We start from the raw sequence: 25,240 nt of genomic DNA, 5'->3' as shown, positions 1-25,240 counted from the left end.
TATTTCAATTTGTATAATCATTTTTTTTGTAAAAGGCAAGAGTCCAAGAGTGTTAGTTGGAAGGCCGGAGGGAAAAAGACCTTTAGGGAGGCCGAGACGTAGATGGGAAGATAATATTAAAATGGATTTGAGGGAGGTGGGATATGATGATAGAGAATGGATTAATCTTGCTCAGGATAGGGACCAATGGCGGGCTTATGTGAGGGCGGCAATGAACCTCCGGGTTCCTTAAAAGCCAGTAAGTAAATAAGTATGGGTCCAAGAGACCTGGTACTTTTAACAAAATGTCTTAAAAAAAAAAAAAAAAAAAAATCAAGATTGTGTTGTTTTGGCGCATTGTCTACACTCTAACGAGAACTTTGAACCAAAATCTAGACATTCACAAATATCGAGTTTACCTATTTATGTGGTACGTAACTGAAGACAACGCAAGATAAACACAAAACAAACACAATTTCAATGTAAAAGGTGCAACATTCAAATCTTCATTTCCAGGAAGTCAATCCTGTGTCGTCTGAACTTGTAGTAGCCAGAAAAAGTACCACATCAGCCACACCTAAAAAGTGGAAATATTGAAAGCGTTTAGCTTAATTAATTAATCTTTATTTCGTGTAAAAGTTACATCCCAACATTGGCGTACAGTACGACACCCATTATGAGCCCATAGAGACCCAGGACCTCCGCGAAGATGAGGATGAGGAGCATCGCCACGTACAGCGAGTTCTCCAAATGATTGCCGCGGATGCCTGTGTCGCCCACGATACCGATCGCAATGCCGGAGAAGAGGCCGCAGAAACCCACACTGGAGCCCGCAGCCAGGTGCACGAAACCACTGCGAAATGCACACGATGGAGATATGGGTTATTCCAGTGGGAACTTGCAAACAGTAGCAAGGTTCTTGTCGCTAAAAGTAAACCCGTAGTAAATGTCTTCAATTGCGTGATTATTGTACTCGCCAAACTTAGACGACCTCAGCTCAGAGGAAAGAAGTCAAGGAAGTCACATCAACATGCTCTCTATGTTCATGTTATGCAGTTGGCCGCGTCCGATAACTGAATTGCTTTATAACAGCGTTGCCAAACATAGACGGCCTCAGCCCGAATAGAGAGGTCAGCTTATCTTGCCGCAAGAGATAACTATAGGTCTCGCAAGCACGGAATACCGACGGAAGGTATGCAAATCAAACACTGCGATAAGGAAGAGCGGGGGACAGGAAAGGCCACGAGATAACTTGAATGATATTCAAGAGTACAGTCGGAAGAGAAATGACATCGATAAAATCAGTTTTGCGTTGTGATAGTTACATTACGACTTTAGTTTGTTCCATTGCATGTGAATACGTGTCTTGTATCGCACGGTATTATTATTTTATTCGTAAACATATGTTGCGCGTTTAATTAGCTTCGAATTTTTCTCTTGCTACGTTCTGTATTTCCACAGCGATGTCCTCATTTGTTCATCTTCTTAGAAGAGACAGTACTTCCATCGGCTCGCACCTCTCCCCCTCGGTGTGCCTACATACACACGTCAAAACAGACAGCAACGCCACCATTGCTTTTCGGTAATCGTTTCTTGCGCGAACTATACTAACTTCTCTGTTAAAAAAAACATCGTACTTGCCTCAGCCCAGCGGCTGGGCTAATTCTGAGTCATAATGTGACAACGCTGCATAACTAACAGGCATGCAACGTATGATGTATTATGTTTTGGGTAAGGCACGAGTTAGCAGAGTGGTGTGAGTGTGGTCGTCTAAGCTTGGCGAGAATAGTAGCTTCTATACCATACATGGGCACAATTTTCGGTTACGTGAGGCACTCGATTTGAAATAGTTTGTTTACTAGGAGAGGAGACTGCAGAGTTGGATGGAAAATATAAACTGCTGTGTAGTCCTCTTGCCTAGCGCTTAGCACACAGAAGTAAACGCCCGGATGTAGGCCTACTGTATATGCAAAATGAATGGCATATTATGTGATGTTTAGGTTACATTCAGTAAATGCAATTAATCCTAGTAAACAGGGTTTTAAACCCATGAAAACCTATTTATATGGATTTAAACGGATTAGAATAGTTTTTTTACATCACTAGAAAGGAGTGAATTTATATGCTCAGCTGATTTATCAGCACTGCTCCAGTGTAATTCATAATCCGAATCTTCTTAAATCCAGGAAAACTGTTCAGCACCCCAAAACTCCCCCTTCCATAGTTTGAGACTTAATATGAAGAGTATAGGGAGAAACAATCAATGTCCTTTAAAGGTGATGTCCTCGTCTATAGTTCTGTCGCTCTAATTTCCGGCAGCCAATCACGTTGCATGTCGGCTACATTTAAACGTGTGCGTCTTGTGATTCGCTGATGAAGACGTTATGCATTTCCTAAGGCTGGATAAATACTTAATATAATCGCCCGTCATTTAGGCTCTTTTTTATTGCCTTGTCCATCGCGGGTTTCCGGTATTGTTGTTTAGTCAACTGTCCGAAGACAGGTCTGGACCCCACAAGTGACACCATCAAGGCATCACTCATAAAGCAACTAGGTCAGGAGATAATGGGGTATCGTGACCAGTCCCTTTTTCCCTTCATTACATACATCGCTGACTAGCTACATATTACACTAATCAGATTTCAGATGCAGTTCTTCCTCTGACACATATCGTCAAGTGAGATGTACTGCCTGATAATAGATGTACATATCAGCCAGAACCTCAATCAGAAGTGTTTTCGGTATTGAGAACCACTTAGCTTTTTCCCACTGTCACTAATTATAATGAATATTAAAATATGAATCATCTAGGTACAAAGAACTGCACTCTTTACCTTTCAAATGAAGAGTTCGCGGGAAAAACGATGAATGTCACAGTTTTGTTAAGGTTGATGTCATTATCTAATTCATGGATCACTATGAAATTTAATGTTGCTCTTATGAAAAATGGTAAAAAGGAGAATTATCACCACGAATACAGTAATCCTTTCCTTTATAGTCTATAGAAAAAGCACTACATCTTGCAGTTATAGACTCAATTAGATCATTATCTAATCCTTAACAGAAATGTGACATTCATAGTTTTTCCCGCAAACTCTTCAAATGAAACAATTGCCAAGCGTCCGGTTGCTACAATGGTTGGCGGTATTTTCTTTGAATTTAAGTCTGAATGGACATTATTGAGTGTTAATACTGGTTACTCTTATGGCAGAGTTAGCGGCGTCTCTCATCACAAAGCTTACGATTGCGAGCAACGAGATTTGCCTTCCTAACGTATCGTAATATAATACCAATAAGTTCTTTAATGTTATCACGTGAGACTCTCACAGTGAGAGGAGATAACATTGAAAAAAAGTGTTATGATCGCATTGTGACAGTATTATTGAAAAACGTCCTTTTGTCGTTGGCAGACCGTTGATTTAATTTGAACTGATTGTTGTCAGTGTTATTCATATCTTTTCATCGTGCGTTTAAGTTCATGTACTCTCTTAAACAGTTATGAATAAAATTAAAAAAAAAAATAAATAAAAATTAACAGCTTAAAAACCACCCCCTCAAATCTGACGCCCTAGGCAGCTACCTAGTCTGCCTAGGCCTAAATACGCCCCTGGTGTCATGGTGTGTACATTTGTTCTATATCCAGTAGTAAGCTGAAGAAAATGCAGGCGGCAAGAAATTCACTTTTATTGATTTATATCTGTGCCAAATTGTGAGCAACCATTGAAAAAATTTAAAGTCGGAGCCAATGATCCCAACCTCCCAGATATGTGGCCGGCTAACACTCAAGTAGAGATGGGTAAAAAATAACACAACAGTTATTTTGGAACTGTTCCGGTCTCGGAACTGTTGCAAAAATGAACAGTAGGTCGGAACCTCCTGTTCCGAAATAACAGTGTTCCGACTCCGAGCTGCTGACTTGCCCAGCTGTTGCGGGCTTGCAGTACCGCGTTGCTATGTTCCGACTCCCTCGGAACTGTTGCAAAAATGAACAGTAGGTCGGAACCTCCTGTTCCGAAATAACAGTGTTCCGACTCCGAGCTGCTCACTTGCCCAGCTGTTGCGGGCTCGCAGTACCGCGTTGCACAAGGTATGTTCCGACTCCGAGATAACAGTCGGAACGTCGGAGCGTCGGAGCTTGTTCCGATGAACCAACGACAGCTGCAGTTACACTGTTCTCGTTGTTCTTTATGTTGTACTTGGAAAAGTTGGATAAAGTTGGTACTTGAAACTCTCACGTGGTTGGAGGGGGGGGGCGCATGGAAATTGAAATCCTTGCGGTGGCGCGAACTTTAATATCAACATTTGTAAGACTGGCCAATCATCTGTAATGTTATAGTAAGTATTTAATAATCTGTAATATTCATTCCCGCTTTATGGTTTATTTCACCATTAGTTGACTAATTCTGTTTTATAAACATTCTACAAAGTCATAAAGTACGCATACTATTATTAATTCGTTGATCAGCTGATTCTATACAAAGGTTAAAGTCGTAAATGGTAATGAGTGGTTTAGTTACAATGTCTGTATGTCGTTTGTTGAGGTTAAGTCTGACAAGCACAAGTTTTTGTGCTATCTTCTCTGTTATCAAAGAACGACAAAAATGTTGTAGCATTATTTGTTGGAAACTGCCCTTATAAGTACTGATTTGGAGAGGAGGTTTAATGCGAAGTTTAAATTACACTTTGGTAAAGATGCGATTCCAACATTTTACTAACCCGCTGCGGGGTTTCCAGGTTTCATTACTGCCAATATATATCTTTTTTATTTATGAAATTGTAATATTTATTATTATTATTATTATTATTATTATTATTATTATTATTATTATTGTTGTTGTTGTTGTTATTATAACTGTGCATTAAGAAAAGTAAAAATAAAAATTAATGATTTGTTTTTCTTTTTATTATGTAATAGAGAGAACAGAAATTACATACCATATGTTTTAAATGTTATGTTATTTTTTTTAGTTGGCTACCATGTCTTTATAACTTTATGTACGAAAACAAAGTGTTGTATTCTGTCCTTGTAGTCAACAGTGAGGATCACGTAAGTTCAGTTCCCAAACAGCAAATATTTCCGCCTTGTCAGTGTTGCCAACTGTTACCAGATATCACCACATGTAGTAAAATCACGATCCTATGCACTGAATGACTTCTTTACTCACCGTACTTTACTTTAATGTTGGAAGGTTATTCTAAATAGTTTCAATAATAATGAGAATAATAATAATGAGAAATGTATTGCTATGTTCTATTCTTTTATTCCTTTACATTATTATTAGTATTAGCATTAATAGGTTACTAGACGTAAATATACAACAAAGTATAGTATATAATATTCAAGAATCAAATCTGTTCCAAGACCAATTAAATTATTGTCACTTCACTTCAAAGATTCCAGCGTACATATACTGTACTTCCTAAAGGTAGATAAATTAATAACCAATTGACTTTTGGTTGGAATTCGAATGAACTTCTGATTATCTTTTGAAATTAGTAAGGAAATGGATAATACAACTAGGCTAAAACTGAAATAATAATAAATCAACTTACAAAAATAATTTTGGTCCTTAAAAGCCATAAGTAATTTCACTTGTAGATACCTTTTTAAAGATTTCATTTGTTTGTAAATTGCTTAATAATGCTACACTTACACTTATTATTTCTGCAACTCCACGTCTGTCATTGAAAAAATGTATGATACATAACTGTGAAGTCTCTTTTTGGCTCTTGTGTCCTAAATTTAAATAAGAAAAAACAAATGATTCAAGAAATGTGAGCTGGTGAAAATTAAATACTCAATTAATAAAATAATTACAACCAAAATAATATTTTATTAATTCTATACAAAAGATGGATTACACAGAACAGATGGCCAGAAATCATAGATTTATACACAACATACAGCATGAAACGATCATCAAAAAATGCTTTTTGTACACAATAACGTATTTCAAACGAAGTGAAATAGCCAATAAGTTCAATAAATATTATGCTAATAAGTAATAACTATAATTAATAATTATCTACATGCTGTAAAAGGGAATAAAATAGTATATTGTTGAAATTAGGGGGTTATGGTTTATTACGTGTATTTATAATTTTAATGACTTTTTCTACATTTAATTATATTTTAATTTCTGTTAGATTAGTTGGTGGTGTGGTTGTTAGTTTTATCTGTGTACGTCAGACTATTAAGGAAAAACTGAAAGACATATTAAATCTACTATCTACTTTATATAACAATATTTAATCAAGAACTGAATATTACTATTAATTTAATAACATAAGACCCAAAACATCTCCAAGTCCAGACAATACACATGCTGATTTTCTTAAACATGTTGGCAAACAAGCAAACTCACTACTTTTATCTTGTAATCTCATCTAAAATACAATATCTGTCTGGAGAAAATCTATCATAACATCAATTTTGAAAAGCAATTATTCAACTAATATCTTTTCGAGTTATCGACAGATACCACTTACTAGTATGATAGCCAAAATTATGGAAGAGATGATTTCATAGATTGAATTGGTTCCTGGAATCTAGTAACTAACTTTCATTTTATTGGGTTGACTTTAGAGAATTGCATTCAACAAATGGACAGATTTTAAATTTTAGTCAAGATATTAAAGATATTTTAAACAGAAAACAAAACAACTTAACAATTTTAATTTATTTTCAAGGATCATATGGCTCTGTAGATATAAATCACTTAAGAAATTGCAAACTTAGGGTGTCCATGATAAAGTGTTACACTGGGTCAGTGACTTGATTATTTGATTTATTGTCACAAATATGTAAATAGAGACAGATTCATCTGGGCTTCCCACATTGTTGTTTTCAGGAATACATTTTCCAATATTAATGTCGATGGTCTAACTAAAGAAATGGATCTTATGATAATCTCATCATTTGCAGATAATATGGTTGTCTAGAACAACAAATCACAGTCCACAAATATTAATAAACTGAGCCAAAATCCCAACAGACTTTTTGACTCTACTTGGAGAACTCAAACTTGCTCAATTAAGGGAAACTTTACTAATAAAACACAATCCCAAGTTATTTTAAAATGAATAGTATATAAGTTAACTTTAACAGATGATGTTAAGAAATGTGATACTTCTCCAGACATTTTAAAAATCATTAGAAACGATAAATGATCTGGTCAGTGAGTGACTACATACAGTATTTTTTTATAGATGGATCCTGTTTACCAAGCCATAGATGTAGTGGTGTTGTAGTACAATACTAGTATATTCCCTTTTACAGGGAATTATATACAAACACTTGTTTGCCCCATTTTAACCGTGACAACGCTTTTTAGTTTTTTAAACATTCTGGTTATTGTATTGTGTTTGTGTTTAGTGAAAGATTTTAGATAAGGGCGCAAATAGCCATAGTAGCTGACGCGCCCTTTTTAAACGCCACTAACTAACTAACTAACTTAAAACACTGACTAATTTTGATAGTGAAAATTTAGATACACTTTTAAGCTTACAAAATCTCCAGTATCGACTTCATAAATCTGAGAAGGCTGTCATACTATCAGATTCAAAATCAGATATTGTTGCTGCAGTAATGGACGTAACAGCATGAAATCTCAATATTTTACAGTGTTTTAATATTTTAAGCAAAATGGTCGAATTACATCGACGACTGATACTTCCGTGGATCCATGAACTTTATGGAGTGGGAGGTAATGAGGTAGCTGAAAGGTAGCAAAATTACTGTAAGGTTATCTATACCTGCATCTTACCACACTGTTAAAAGAATAACAAGATCAGAACATGACAATGTGGTAACAAAAATCGGAATGATTCTAAAGCAAATGAAAAAATTGCAATAGGCCATCCGGCATCCGCTCCACGATGGAGGAAAATCCTCAGAAGAAACCAACTAATCAGACCAAATGGGGGATCCAAACTACCCTCGAGTGCAGCTCTGAATTTGCAGGCCAACGAGTCTACCGACTAAGCTACATTGGTGGCTCCACTAAAAATATGAAGTACATGGCACTCAGATTATTAAATTGACAAACCTAAACAATTATTCATCAGTTAAGCTATAAAATATAATACATAGCAAGCAAGTTAATTCAATTTAAAAGTATAAACAATTCAATCAGTTGAAATATACAGAAACTGATAATAAATATCATGCAAATTACTTCACATTACAAGCATAAACAATTCATCACTTGTGGTATACAGCCTACTATTTAATTTACAGCACATACAATTCATCAGTTAAGCTATAGACCTACAGTCTACTATTCAATTTACAGCATATATAATTCATCAATTAAGCGAAACAAAAATATAGTACAATACATAGTAAAAATAATACACCTAATTTAATAACTGAACTTCTATGAAAATCTACAGTGGCAGTACTCATATTATCACAGGCCATGATTGTCTCAAATATTTACAAAGAACTGATATTTCAGAATCTCCCCATGCCATTTCTGAAATCTCAATGAAGATATGGATCATTGTCTTGACTGTTTAACTTTACACAGCTTTCAATCATCTGGTTAAATATTGGAGTGCAAGATAACAAATGACATCAACTGCTGAACACTTGGTATCAATCAACCAACAACTTCATTACATTAAAGGGGGAAAAAAACTGAAAGAATTAATTGTATATAGACACAACACATAAGATAAGGCCGCTTCAGAACAGTAATTGGCAAGGCTCTGTTGTTTTAGGATTCTTATGTAGATTCAATTTCACCTGAAAGAAAAAAGTAGCATCTATAAGAGTAGTAGTAGTAGTAGTAATGATAGTAATGATAATAATAATAATAATAATAATAATAATAATAATAATAATAATAATAATAATAATGACTGTAAAGTATGGAAATTAATATTGCAATGTAATATCAAAAGGTGATTTCACACCATCAACTCTTATCATTTAGTACAACAAATCTATTATATTCAGTTGCAATCACCAGTAGCTGTTCTTTCCTCCATTTTGTTGTTGGCTGATTTTTCACAAGTCTGCTATGATATGCAGCACTATCCATGACAATAACGCATTGCCCTAATGTTCTCAGGTCAACAACTGTGTTTGCACCCACTTCTCAACTACAGGGCTAATCATAGCACTATGGTAGTCCTGACTTTTCTTTCAATTGCATGAAAAAATTAAATCAGCACCTGCAATAAAAATTATACCTGGGCATATAATTACGTCACATGAATTCACAGCATTTAAATAAAGAAAATAAAACATAACATAACATGACATGAGATCCTCTTTGGTGAAAGGCTTTTCCACGTTTTTATTTAGTCACCAATTTTTATATTTTTGTACCCTGATTTAAAAAATTACTCTTGCCAAATTTATGTAAAATATAAATCAATATAACTTACCGAGTATAAATCCACCTTTCGTTCCGGCATCTAATCTTCCACCCTCATTTGTTGGTCTATGAATAGAGTTGAGCTTAAACGATATTTTCAAGTATCTGTGACAACTGTGACTGTGACAATTAAATATCTGTGATTTTGTCACACCGATATTTTATATCGCTAAGTAAGCACAATATGCATGAATTATACCGATATTTTGTCACACCGATAAAAATAAACAGGAAATATTGAAGAGCAGTGCAATGTGAATACGATTTCTCTATACACGCCACACTTCAGTGGTTTATTTGGGAAAATCAACAAATAAATTATGTACATGTACCATTAACAAATAAATAGCCTACTAATCTAACTGAACAGCAACATGTAAAAAGTTAACCTTATATACCAAGAGGTTATATCGTAGTTGATTGTAGATATGGAATCAGTTGATAATTTTTAATGTAGTTGGGTACGGAGAAATTGAGGTTATGTGATTATCCTAATCGTTTTAAAAATTGATCCTTTTTATTGTATATAATATAATCGATAAATTATTTTAAGTCGTGCATTAACATTATAATATTGAGTCAGAATAAAAATTAACGAAACATAAGTATTCGGAAAAACAATAGAAAATATTTACAGAACAAGACAGTTGTTCAGACAGGATATTACACAAGATAAAGTATTGGTAACCAATGGTATTATTATTATTATTATTATTATTATTATTATTATTATTATTATTATTATTATTATTATTATTATTATTATTTAAATCGTGTAATCACTATATCATTTATAATAAGATGGTGAAACTAGCGCTGAAGTAGTTTCGGCAATTTCGGATGTGAAAAACATTGCATTTATAAGGAATTTTTTTGTGGAGAGACAGTTCCTCAGGTTAAACTAGCGCTGAGGTAGTTTCGGTGATTTGGGAAGTGAAAATCGTTGAATTTGATTGTTTGTGGAGATGCAGTTGATCGTATATCCAAGGCATAACAAAGCCTAAACTAACCAAACCTAACCTGTCACAGATTCGTATATGCAAGGTGTATAAGGGGAATACGAAGGAAACTACCTCAAGGTTAGTTTAGCCAAATAAGTTTTATCTCGTTCGGTTTTAATTCTATAGGTGCTGTTGTCAGCTTGTGAGAAATGCTTCGAAAGTTCGGAAGAGCATAACGTTCAGTGACACGGAGTGAACTAACATGATTTACGTTTGATACCCCTTATTTTCAAATGTAATTAATTATCCCATTTATGTGTAAGTGTAGGTCTATTTTAAAAGTGTGCAAGGGCAATGAGAACGATTTGTTGGAGCAGTGTCTGCTAGATGTCAGATCTTTTTGGAATTTATAAAATTGACAATTTTTGCTAACTACCCCATATTATTATATTTAAAAGTTGAAAATTACTTGCAAGTTGATGATTTTAACAATATCTAGATAAATATCACTAAATATCAAGTTTAGAACATTGATTAGGCCTATTAATTGGGTGAAATAACACCCCACACGAGTACCAATGTTAGAAAGCACTGTGCGATTTCCTAAGAGTTAATAACCATAAACAACATACCGGTAATGAACTTATTACAAATAATTTTATTTTAAGTTTAATTATTTTAATTAATACTACCCTGCACTGTTCGTGTTAGAGCTATACATTAAAACTGGATCATACATAAATGAGAGAAGTACATGTAAAGTTATTAAAATAATGTAGGCTGCTGTAACTATTCTGTTTGTAATTAATAGTATAACTAAAAAAAATATTGTTACTGCGTAAAAATTGAGTGGAAAATACTTATACATTAATATATATTCACAGTAATATGAAAATGTGAAGATCTCGGGGGAATATATAAAATATTTATAAAACATATATTCAGACTTAATATGAAAACAAAATGTCAGATTCATGATTATATTATTATAATGCCGCTAATAACTTTGCAACACATCATCACTTTGAAAAAAATAATATTGAATAAAATATCACGAAAAAATAATCAAATACCACCGCCCGATTGCTGTTATTGTCGCCCGATTGCTGTTATTGTCGCCCGATTGCTGTTATTGTATCATGCGCAAACCCACGATGTAGAGGAGAAAATATCAGTCGCAGACGTTGCAACAGTCACAGAGTACTGAATACGGAGCAGATTTCGATAGCGATATTTTGTCACAGATATTTCGCGTCATCAGTCACAGGTTTATCTGTGACAAAAAAATACCTGTGACAAAATATCGGTTTGTGAAATATGGGCCATCTCTATCTATGAATAACACCATTCATGTCACTGGAAACTTCACCTGGTTTATTTCATGAATAAGTGGGTGATCCTACTTAAAAAAACAGAGAGAGAAAAGCAATTCACATTGACACTCTAAGAGACACAAAAATTTTAAAGACAGGAAAACCGTTCAAGAATTTTATAACTAACCTCTAGTTATAATATGAAACTATTAATTGCAAAACATGTTGTTCCCACCTGAATTCATTACTAGTAGCCTATATTAATTGCAATTTCATATTCCACATAAGTGTTAACCTATTTGTTAGTAAAAAATTCAATCACTCAATGTCTCACAATACATTGAAATTTACCATTCATAAAAATCCAAGTCTCATCCAAGAATACTACGGGTTTAGGGTTCTCACGCTCCACATTTCTTATATATTCTCTTAAAAACGAATAACATCACTTTCTCATACATGTGTATAAGGATCCCCTTTGCTCCATAGAAATTTCATCTCTTTCAAAATTTTTTTCACCGATGATAAGGATACTCTAAATAAATATGTTTCATAATCATCATTCATATGTTCCAGAACTTTTGCTGCTGTTAGTACTTCCCCTGTAACAGTAAATGAAAATTATGCCATATTTTTATACATAGGCCTATGACTAATATCAGAATTACATTGCATAACTTCCCTACCTTTATGTAACTTGTCATAAATAAATCTCGCAATTGCATCTTTCGTAAAATCATCAGCATCAGTCACTGGATGTTTACGTAGTCTATGTTTTCCTGGTGTCACGAGTGGGGTCCCCTTGTGTGAATTTATCACTTTCGTGGCTGTAGTAAAGCCAAGCTGTAATAACAAACAATAACATAACACTTCTAAAAATTGTTATATCATAAAATTCATGCATGATACCAACATAATAGAAAATGATCAACATGTTAGGTTGGGTCTACGATAGGTTTAATTAGGCTAATATTTAGGTAATTCTCCAGAAAAGCTACACCAAAGAAGGCATAATTTTATTTTGTTTAATTGATTTCTGTGATATTTACATAGTGATGAACACGTGGTTTTAGTGCACAGCCACAAATACTTTCAGCACAAAAATCCTTTAACACTTACCTGTATATTCTAATGCATTGTTGTAGTCCCTCCCTCAAACTTGTTACTAATTACCAATATAACATGCGAGAGGTCCAGGACGAAGAGAAATGGTTAGTTTCCCAGTAGTGCGTCCTCGTCCTCTCGAGTGTTATATCTTAACAAGTACTTTGGGTGGGGTAGCTTTTCTGAAGAAACACCATATTTAATATTACTTAGACCAGTCATGAATAAATTATTCAGCCAGTCAACGTTCCTATGCTTTATAGAGTATGTTATATAGTTATTATATAAAACTGAATTATTTTTAAGCACCATAACAGGCCAACATTCATGTAATATTTGCTGCAATATCAAGTTAATAATTACAATATGACTTGTATTTTCTTCGGCCGATGTGGCAAGTAAATTGTGATCTGAACGGTTAATTTAATACCAAAAGAGAAAACTGGAAATTTACTTTCGTGCTGTTTGATTATTTGTTCGTCTAATTTGTAAATGTATTTAAGCTATCACCTACTGCAGTATTACAGTATCTTAAATGTATTTAGTTTGGCAATATGAAAATCACTGACTTGATTAAAGATCTAGGCCTAACCTAAAAATTTGTTTTGTTTGACCACAATCATGAAATTATTAGTGCAAACTCCTAAAACTGAATACCACTTTGAAATGTATGCTTAAGAATACTTACTCCTAATAATTTTCCTATTCTGGTTGTAATTGCTGTCTCCGTTAGCATAATTCCTTCTTCATTATCTTCTTTCTTCAACTCATTATACACGTGAACTACAGATTTCTGAAGCGTACTCTGAATGCCACACATTTTCTTCCTTGGAGGAGTCACTGCAACACTATTTCATTTTTTTGACATAGTAATAAAAATCTAAACACGAAAGAAATTCATTAAAATTTGAAATAATATTTCTATCCATTACCCACGTGCATTATCACGCCCAAATATATTATATTTATGCGTACTTATCTGACTATTCTTGAATTATAACCACAACGCAACACATAAAATAACTATTATGTATTAATATTAATACTAATATTAATTAATTATTAATAAGTTCGAATTTCACTATCCTCCAGTAACCGGCTGAGAAATCTAGTACAATTTTAATTTCATGGAACTCCAGTACCGGCAAATATTGTCGATATTTGCCTCAGCTGCCAACATACCAGTTACAAAATCACTACCATTTATAGTATTTGTCAGTATCGAAATTCGAAACGAAGTTGGCAAAAGAAAATTCAACCTTCAAACTAGAAAATCACCATAATCCACTAGCATTTGTAGTAATGGGGGAAAAATGGTTAGGTTTCACCCTTAGGGTATCAAGTTACCTGGTCTTCCCTATAACATTAAGCTTTTGAGTTCTGTCCGCATGCACAGCAATTTTCCAAAATCGATTCGAATGTGCATTGCAGTGCCATCTATAGATAAGAATGTGTACTATGTCATGCCTCTGAGTGCTCCAGTGTGAGCTGCATGGTGAAGAGGGAGTGTACTGTACCGTTCGTTTGAACGACTCAACGACTCCGACTCATCACCACTGGTGACTGTTATTTCGGAACTGTTATTTGGAACATAGTATTTTTTCGGAACCGGAACCGTCGGAACTGTTCCGGGAAAAGAACAACTTCGCCCATCACTACACTCAAGACGAAGTTCGTGAACTGGAAGTAAGGAGAAGTATACCTCCCCGCCACAGCTGGCTTAAATGTTTTCTTGATTCACTCTTCCACCGCTAGATGGCAGCACTCGTCCAAGACACTTGTTGCCACATATTTAAGACTGATTTACAATATCCTGCTTATTTTCACAGCTGGAATCAAAGATATTCAAGGTATAGATCGGATAATTCCCCTAACCGTTAAAGCACCTATATTCTCACCTCTTTCTCCTCTACCGCGCTACACACACTATTCTGCATTGCGTAAAAATACGATTTACATTTTGTATTTACTAGTTTTTATTGGTTGTAATATAAAAATAGTAGTATGAGACATAAACTATAGCCTAATGCAGACGTCTCAATAGGGCCTTCTCGGAGCACTTCCTCCTCTCGCTTTTTTTTTTAATGTAAGAGTGGAACAAGAGTCTGGAGAAGTTCGTGTATGTCCTGATGACGTCATTGACCGCGACGTTTGAATAGACATCTCCAACCACAGGGGCTAACAGAGTGCCCCTACCTCAGGACAGGATTCTTTATCATAATCGCCAAAAAGTAGACAGAGGCGCAAATGACTACACGTCAATATACGCAGCGTTAGCAAAAGAAAAAAGTCGTTTAATAATTTTATGCCAAGAAGAAACCCCTTCTGTAACAAATGCTTTATTGCTCTTTGCTCCGCAACAGAAAGAGTTAAAAGTTTTGGATTAGTTTCCAGAGCAATAATATAATAATACAAGACGATATCGCCTTCTATTAAGAATACTAATGCTTGCTACCGTGAAGAGAAGATTACCTACGGGAGATTGTTGTACTTTTAACACTTTTCACATTTTATTTTAGTTTTAATTTTGGGAAATGAAATTTTTTAAATAAAAGAATGCTTGAAATAATTATTTAAGATTCCTTTAAATCTTCCTGTATGTATTTTCCTGTTTTACAGATCTATTAAGGATGGAAAAAATAAAATGAAGGGATTGTAATGTGTTCAAAGGTACAACAGGTTCATATACCTTGGAACATACCCTCTTGTAAGTTGGAACACATGAAATATAGCTGGGAATATAACTGTAAAAACTGACAATCATATTTAAAATGTATTTTCCATCATAAACCAGAGCAGGCTTCTCTGATTTAGATTTTATTTCCTGGAGGAGCAATAACTGCTTCAACAGCTTTCTTCAAGACATCCGTGTCAATGGGGGGTCTCTTAACTCCAAATTTACTTCGTGACATGATCTTAAAATAAAAGAAAAACAAAAACCTATAGTATCGTGTACGCTGGAACGTGTTGCATGGTACAAGATGTTTTGTGTTCAAAGGTGCAAGAGGGTGCACGTTTAAACAAATATAGCTCCCAAAACTAGAGGTTCAAATAAATCATGGAAATTAAAATATGTTATTACTCACCAGATGATAGGGAACTCACCGTACTTGAAAGATATTAACAAATACAACCTGATTTTGTGTTAGAAAACATATATCAATGGACGAAATGTTTACTTTTGGTACTAAAAAAATCCTTTGTCCACAGAACTCACACTTTGCAGTAAATCAAACTGAAACTACGACCAGAGCTACTTAGCGGCTTTCTCTACAATCTACTTCGGTTTGAGTCCTCTAGGTGGCAGCAAAAATTAAAAAAAAAAATGTTCAAAGGTACACTATGCTAAAAGTACTACAACAGTCTCCCCTACTCTATACACTCAATGTCAAATTTGCTTATTTAATTACTTATTATCTAAGGTATTGAAATTCTTACATGATAAAGATACAAGAATTATAAGCAAAGGGACAAAGATTTATATATAAAAAATAAGAGTTGTAGAAGTATATATGATTTCTTAAAATAATGTTGATTTAATTTTCTTACTTTTAAAAGTTAAAGGTATCCCCGTAACATGCCATGAAGGAACTTGGGAGACATTGAGGTAGAGTCCCATGCTTTCCATGACCTCGGCACTAGAATGAGGTGGTGTAGTCGGCATCACGCTCTGACCGCTTTTTACCCCCGGGAAAGACCCGGTACTCAATTTTATAGGAGGCTGAGTGAACCTCGGGGCCGTTCTGAAAGTTTGGCAAGAAGAAAAAATCTTGTCACCACCTGGGACCGAACCCCGGACATTCCAGTCCGTAACCAGCTGCTCTACCAACTGAGCTACCCGGTTCTTACTTTTAGTGTAAAATATTTTTTCTGATCAAACTAATAAACATACATCGCTTAGTGTGAGTCCATTTCATTATTGTATTGTTGTTAACATGTATTTAAAATTTCATCCTTCTATCATTTATAGTTTCTGAGGAAATTGAACATTTGCATAAAATAACAATAAAATCTACATTACTTTAAAAAAATTCAAATATTTTTTTACAACTTGTATGTCCTAATAAATCTGCGTCAGCTTCCTTGAAAATCGTGTATCTTTATCCTACTAAAATTTTGTTATATTTTCAATAGTTCCGAAAATAATGAGTCATTAAATGAACAAATATAACGTTGGCGCATTGGTGGTAGGGTAGATAATCTCCCCTGAAAAAGAATTCAATCGATAGCTAATCCAAATGTTTTAAATTCTATCGTATAAATTGTGAAGTCCAGATTACATAATCCATGAAAATTATTTTTTCCCCTCATCGTGGCACGAAAGTTAAAATCGAAATTAATTTCAGCACAAAATTATAAATATACAGAGTGTTAAAAAAAAGTATCCAATATTTTAGGAGGTGCTAGTATGCATCAAAAGAAGAAAAAAAGTCTAATAAACATGAGTCTACAACACATACTTTCTGAGATTTGAACACTTGTTCATAGGAGGTGCTCAATGTGACTTCCATTAATGGCAACGCATTCCTCTGCCCTTCGGCGTAAGGAATCACGCACTCTTTGAAATTGACCTGGTTGTTCTTGATTACCAAAAGTCTAGGGGATTTAGATTTGAGAAACGAGCAGGCCAAAGTGTGAGGCTCCCCAATCAATCCAGCGGTCCTGAAATATCAGCGCCAGGTGTTCACGCTCATTGCGGAAAAAAATGTGCCGGTGTGCCATCATGCATGAACCACATCTGTAGTCTTTGCTGACATGGCACATACTCCGGCAAGGTAGGCAATACATTAATAAGAAAATCTTTATAACGAGCCCCAGTTAATCTCTGTGGTGGTAGCACGTATGGCCTTTAATCTATCGCCTGACCATACGATTGATTGAGAATTGGTGCTGATGCCTTATTTCTTCAACTGCATGGGAATTTTCATCAGCCCACAAATGCTGATTACGAAAATTCACAACACCATCTCTGCTAAACCCCGCTCATATCCGCAACCAAACTTTTGTTTTTCAGTATTCCTTGCGACGTATCATTATTCCATGCCAGGGGTGTCAACTATGGTATGATTATCTGATAGTTTGCTGTATTGTATGTCAGAGGAATGCATTACCATACATGGACGTGACATTGAACACCTCCTATGAACAAGTATTCAGATCTCAGAAAGTATGTGTTGTAGGACCTATGTTTATTAGACATTTTTTTTCTTGTTTTGATGCATACTATCACTTCCTAAAATACTGGATACTTTTAACATCCTGTATATATTAGATGCTTGAGCCCCGGAGCGCCCATGTTTTCGGCGACTATAGTTGAGACTGCGTTGCCTGATAGGATCAAATGAACCATTTATGTGTATTCCTACTACACCTGTAATATAATTCCTAACATGATAATGGAACTGAATTGTTACGAAATTCTTCAAGCGTATGATGAAAAAGTATGTGTCATTAAACAGTAACATGCCTCTGATTGTCCATTTTCAGATGCTGACGAAATCGTAGGTATTCACGAATCTCGTGCGTAAGCATATTTCAATAGTTTTTCTCAGTGTTATTTGCTGCGGGGTTTCCATTTCCTTTTTATTATAGTGATTGATTATAGGTAAAGTTTAGATGTGAAATTTCTTAGGTAATTAATTTACCTTAATGCACATTATAATTTGATTACTACATTTGAGGAGGAAGTATATACGAAAAATAAACTAACATAATATTTTATAGTACCAAATTGTTATACAACATAATGTGAAGGCCAGACTATTTTAAACAAGGAAATCTGTTACGTACGAATCGTATTGTAACCGGTTATATGTTGAAGGATATACTGTGTTATTCGTGCTTAGCAATTTCTTAGAATCCTTTGACATTCAGCAACCAATTAATACCATCACGAAATTAGTCTAAAAATAATGTGGAGAGGTCTGAGTTTATTTCCGTAATTTTTCTCAGAAAAAAGTCCACTAAATTAGGATAATATTTCTCGGTCAATTTATCAAATTAAATGGTAGTTATTTATTTGTTATTTATGTCTTATTCTTCTGCTTGCCTTTCAGAAGTACTGATCCTTGAAATTTTTTTTTGAGTGTGTCTTTGCACACTCATGTAAAGAGCCTTATATTCTTTAAACTTTTTTATACGTCCGTTCAATCGCATCCATGAAGCAGTTAAGCTTCTTATAGCAGTAGTAGTAGTAGCAGCAGTAACAGAAGTAGTAGTAGTAGTAGTAGTAATACTCAAACCATATCATTATGGTGAGGTACCATGAATCAGAGATAAAACACTTCAGTTCTTCCAACCTTGAACCTAAAGTAGAAAATGTACTAAATAAGTTTTCATGGCTTAAAAAAATTGTTCTTACTAAAACTACTTTACATTAAATTCATTGACATTATTTATTAGCAAAATACACGTTATATTTCATTCTGATTGTGATATAAAATATGCTAAAAATATGACATCTAAAATAGTGAATTTGAGGAGTGTATCTCCAAAACTCGTTAACTTCATCGTAAGTGATTTTGGGTGAAAGACGAAAAACTGATTACTCCTGTATTAATAAATGAATTTAATTGTTTAACATGGAAATAAATGCACGATATCAATGTATTCAAATTTTGAAGTCCTTGGAAATTAGAAGTTAAAGATCACTTCGTCTTTTTAGCTATTGTGTTAGGATTTACCTAATTTTGCTAATACAAAGTGGATTTAAGAAGTATTGTAATTACATCACAAAGATTTGAGTTTTGTTAAAAAAAATACTGGTATAAAATAACTGTATTATGTAAGAACAAAAGTAAGAAACTATTTCTTTTGTGACAGACATTAATGATAATGAAATCAGTAATAAGATAAAATCTGAATTCAAGTTCCTTATCATATTTTTAAGTTTGTTTCTTCTTCTGCGACCAGTTCTGTACTGATATCTTCATTCGCAAGGTCATTCTGTTCAGTATCCACTCCTGGATTGTCGAACATTCTTCTGTAAAACTCCAGATCCTTGAAGCTTCTCCACTCAGTTCCAAAGTGATTTGTCAAGATCTTCAAGTTTTGCTTGTTTGACAGGAACAGTAATTGGAGTGGCAAAGGATGTATGTATATCCCTGAAAGATTTGCCTTTTTGTATGAGACTTCGGAAACACAATTAGAATTAGAATTTATTTCACCAGATACCGCAACATTATTTTTTGTAGTTTTTTAAGTGTTATTCTTGTGTAACGTGCAAACTTAAAATGCCATTGTCCGACAGGTTTCAGAACAGAGCTTGCAGCAGTCTCCCAATCAAAACTCGGTACTTTTTTGCCTAAATGCAGGACTTCAGCAAAATTGTTGAAGATATCTTTTGTACTTTTCTGCTCTTATGACTACCTTGCTTTCTTATGACTTTTAATTCGACCAAATATCTTGTCGGCCGGTACGTATGAATGTTAGATTTTATGAGTTCCAATAAAACATAGCTGAATATGGATTTAAAGGGTGTATATCAGTTGCGCGCGAAAGGATTAAGAATTAATCAGTTGCGCGCGAACTGCTTCGACATAAACAAATCAGTTGCGCGCGGGCATTCTCCATGTAGGCACATCAGTTGCGCGTGGAGGCTTTCGTATTATAAATCAGTTATATTTCGGTGGTAACGACGAACAGTTTGAAAGTTTTCATTGAATATGTTGGCAACACTAATCAGATCGATATTATAGTTGTGATATCACAAAATTGAATTTTTTTTAATACAATGTGCTTTGCGACTGAGACCAATCTGCTGTGTCTCTGTGGACAAAGTGAAATTTGTGTAGGCGGTACTTTTGAATTTTGTTGTATAGCTGGCGCCAGCGTTTTTGGAGTGTGTCCTAGATAAATAGTGCCCATTTTGTGAGCATGTTGCTAGTGCAGCTGAGAATGATACCACTTCCTACACACGTCACATCAGCCATTTGCCAAACACAGTTGTCAGATTGACTGCGGCAAATGTAAAACACTCGCACTTAACGTTCCCATTACTTATTTCACACGCCAAAAACGGTGACGCGGACTTGTAAATTATTTGACGAGTTTTTTACTGTACACGTTCATAAAAATGACCAGTATATTCGAGTAGTATTCTGCCTATTTCCAAATAAAACAACAATAGTCTACGAGAACGTTTTACGGGAATTAATCAGGATTTGTATAATATGAACTGCCAATTTCAACCTGCACATGTCGTAGCAGATTTCGAAGTATCCTTTCACAGAGCAGTAAATAAAGTGTGGTCATTAGCATTAATTGTAGGTTATGAGTTTCATTTTTCCAGGCATGATGACGAAAAATTCAGAGTTTTGGCCTTTCTTCAAAATTCAAAGATAACAGTGAAATAGGTAAATGGCTTCAGTGGATATTTGGCCTAACATTTCTCGCTCCGAAAGAAATCGAAGATGCTTCTGTTCAGGATATGATTAGCATTCAATCAAACTTTGAAAATGTAACAAAGTTTGCTGATTATTTAGTAAATATTTTCATTGCCTCCGATTCATTATTTCCTCCCGAGATTTGGGCTTCAGATACAATTACGTCTAACAGAACCACAAATGCATATGAAGCGTTTCATAATGCATTTTCTCTTAATTTTAACTCTACACATCCACATATGCATACATTCGTTGACGCTATCATTCAGATACAAACAATAATTACGTATATTACAATGAATGACAGAGTTAATATTCCTAGGGTGAATCCTACATATCGAAAACGGAAACAGTATATTGAAGAACTCCTTAATAAATATCAATATGGGAACATTATTAGAATTGATTTTTTAAAAAGCTTTTCGTACTGTTATAAGAGAATATGAGTACAAAATTATTGTTAAGATGTTTATTTCTTTTGACTAGTACCAACTTCATGATAAGATTGAAACACATTATTTAACCAAACCAACCAATAACTACAGACAGTCTAAGTCTCTATAAAATAATATGTTGCGAAAATATGATGACCACGAGCAACTGATGAGTATCACTATGAACCACCGCGCACAACTGATGCAAAAAATTCAGGTAAAAACTTTCCATGCGCGCAACTGATAAACTCCGATTTAAGAAGTCTTGAAAATAAAGACTGTTGGATTTAGGTACTTTTGCAACAACATGTGTTTTTGAACACATATTCTACGTGGTATTTATTAAGTTCTGAAACCAAATACACGTCGTACTGTCAGCAAAGTCCATAACAGAAGACATTATTATCAATTGTTAATTTTGTTTAGTTTTTGGGTTCGACGAGCTTTTTCAGATGCATTCCTCGTTTAATATGTTTAGTTAGCTTGCCTGAAAAGCATATCAGAATGTGTCAATCTAATAAGTACATGTATCTTTATATATCAGAGGCTAAGGGTGTTCGAGACTAAGGTGCTTAGGAAAATATTTGGGGCTAAGAGGGATGAAGTTACAGGAGAAAGGAGAAAGTTACACAACACAGATCTGCACGCATTGTATTCTTTGCTTAACATAATTAATAATAGGCCTAATAATAATAGTAATAAAAATAATAACAATAATAATAATAACAATAATAATGATAATAATAATCCGTGGCTACAGCCCATGAAGAGCCCAGACCGACCAGCTCGCTGCTAGCCTCACGTCCACAAGGCGAAGCAGAGGGGACGATCATTCCACTAGAATGGAGGTATTTTGTGGTTAACACGATTTTCCCTCTAGCCATTCACTTAGCATAATTAGGAACATTAAATTAAGACGTTTGAGATGAGCAGGGCATATAGCACGTATGGGTGAATTCAGAAATGCATATAGAGTATTAGTTGGAAGATCTGAGGGAAAAAGATCTTTGGAGAGGTCGAGGCGTAATGGGAGGATAATATTAAAATGGATTTTAGGGAGGTGGGATATGATGATAGGGACTGGATTAATCTTGCCCAGGATAGGGACCGATGGCGGGCTTATGTGAGGGCGACAATGAACCTCCGGGTTCTTTAAAAGCTATTTTAAGTAAGTAAGTAAGATATTGTAGTTACATGCGATAAAAGATAATCGATTGCATGATAGACAATTACATTATTGCGAAAGGCATGATTTTATGCGTCATTCTTATGTCACAATTTATTTTATAGACAAAGGATTGGCTCATGGAAATGAGCTGGGAATTTGAGTTTTGTTAAGCAGGTCTTATTCATATGCAATTCAAACACGGAACGGTAAGATTTCGAGGAAGCATTGGACATCGTACAGAACATCTTTTATCTCCAACATACTCGTGTTGTGCAACATTTTAATGGCGTCATGATAGTGGTACGCCATAATAAAATAGTGAACGAACAAAAACAAGATCTTGTAAGAGAAGCATGTCATGTGCTGGGAACAAGGTTATTTCATGCGAAGCCGTGCCTAGCCGCTTGAATAATGTAATTACAACCTGGAGTATCATGCTCATGTCCGTCTTCCAAGTTACCCATATAGGCCTACCCGTTTTAAGCTTTGACTACATACGGAAATTCCAAAGAAACCCCGATTTCCCGTTTGGAAGGAATCACGGATCTTTTCGCTGGATGAGTAATTTTTAACAGCATAACGTACTGAAGCAAAACGTGAAGCATCTTCGGTGGATTTGTGAGCGTTTCGAATTCTAAGGACAATAGATTTTAAACGATAATGAAGCTCTTAGCATGTATTTTTCTGTCAACGTAAAATAATTCTGTTCCTGAGAAAAGGCTTCAAGCTAAATTTATGGGTAATTTATCATCGCCAACTCAACGTAACATTTCGACGCTATTCACGTCTGCAGTTGCCGTATCTATGGCTAGAGCCAGCGCACTGGTCTCCAATCTACGCCAGGTCGTGGCTGTAATTGTTAGGGATGGGCAAAAATAACCGCGTATTTTGATAACACGTAATTTTCATACGGTTAGCCGGTTAGCGTGTTTGGAATGAACTGCCCGTCTGTCCAATGTAGAACTTGTCGCAACTATTACATGTGAGTTTGTACACACCTGTGTGGTCGTATTTATTTGTTTGTGTTTTTTGTGTGTTGAGATGTCTTTGTAGTGTGTTTTCTGTTCCAAATACGCTACAAAGAACACATTAAAGCAATAACCAGAGGACAAAATACATCTACATACGCAGATCACATAACCAATGCTAACCATACATACAATAACATAAATGCGGACATGGAAATCCTACACATACAACCCAAGAACCAAAAACTCAACACACTAGAACAATACGAAATATACAAACACACTAAAACACACCCCGATCAAATTCTCAACACACAGATCAATTTCAGTACACACACACTATTTGACTCCACTTTTCAACACCTTTCAACAATCAAACGCACCCACATAACAGGCAGAGAAGTTCGAGATGACGCCTAGATCTAGTAGGCTCTGAGGATGGTGTGATGAAGCATCGAAATAGCTGTAAGCAGCACAAACTTACATAATTAACACGAGTAATTCCGCTAGTTAATCAATTGATTATTTTTGCTTGTCGGTTTAGCCTGATAACCGGTTATTTTTCTCAATAATCGTACGACAGGTTATTTTTAAAAATACACACCGAATCAAATATATTTTAAATTTATCATAAATTTAATGTCAATTGAACATCGTTTCTTTTTATTATTCTACCTAATCAACTCTGTATACAAATTGTCTCATAGGTCATTCCTAGATGATGTATTAGTTACTGTTTTACTTATTTCATCTGTCCGTAGATGCCAAAATGAAACATAGTATGTAATACATACGAAGATTTGAGAAGGAGCATCTTATGGATGTTGTCTAGGAAGATACGGGAATAAACAACAACAAACCCGCCAACTTGGAATTCTGTTACGAAGGAAATGGTGGGACTAGTATAATACGTGACGGGATTGCCTCAAAATGCTTCGGCGTTCCCTGAATTGAATACTATCTGCAAAACGACTTTCAGCAGGTGTTTCTATGGCAAATGAGGCAGGCGTGACTGATATCATGTAGCATATAAATGTTGCTAGTGCTTCGGAGCCGTCCGTCTACGTGACAATGCTCACGTTGTGGAAGACAATGTCACTTACATCCTAATCACTCCGAATCACCGTTTTGGATACATTGGCGAGACGAACACCAGACTCACTGGTGGTTATCTAATATTCTCAACCATATTATCCAACAACAACAAACATATCATCTCCATTATTATTATTATTATTATTATTATTATTATTATTATTATTATTATTATTATTATTATTTGCTGTATCTAGTAGTAGTAATAGCGCACTGATCTGTCATCCAGGTGGTTCAGATTCGATCCCCGACCACATTTTGATTGGATTTGTTGCGAACAAAGCAGATCATCTATCATTCTACCAACACGTTCTACCTCCATCTCATTTCATTAGACTATCGTATGTAATAGTTAAAAATTGACTCGGGTGAAGTCTAGGATATAGTATGGATTACCGATGAAGGTGTAAGAAGGACTTGGTGTTCCGGGCCCAGGGGATTAGCAGGTACCAGTCCGGAGATGGGACC

At 34.9% G+C, this 25,240-nt stretch overlaps 1 protein-coding gene and 1 long non-coding RNA gene across 4 annotated transcripts in view; both read right to left on the bottom strand.

Annotated features, from left to right (window-relative positions):
- Positions 1-25,240, bottom strand: part of LOC138698252 (V-type proton ATPase 16 kDa proteolipid subunit c-like) — a 65,932-nt gene that overhangs the window by 25,783 nt on the left and 14,909 nt on the right. The window lies entirely within an intron of this gene.
- LOC138698251 (uncharacterized) lies at positions 5,209-16,009 on the bottom strand. Its single transcript, XR_011331792.1, has 4 exons — positions 13,412-16,009; positions 12,306-12,462; positions 8,952-12,221; positions 5,209-8,728 (listed from the first exon to the last, which is right to left on the bottom strand). It is a non-coding gene; the product is annotated as an uncharacterized lncRNA (long non-coding RNA).

This window comes from Periplaneta americana, chromosome 4, assembly GCF_040183065.1.
Source record: "Periplaneta americana isolate PAMFEO1 chromosome 4, P.americana_PAMFEO1_priV1, whole genome shotgun sequence".
Taxonomy (NCBI): domain Eukaryota; kingdom Metazoa; phylum Arthropoda; class Insecta; order Blattodea; family Blattidae; genus Periplaneta; species Periplaneta americana.
Note: the sequence above shows the minus strand (reverse complement) of the source record. Positions and strands in the feature narration are given on the sequence as shown.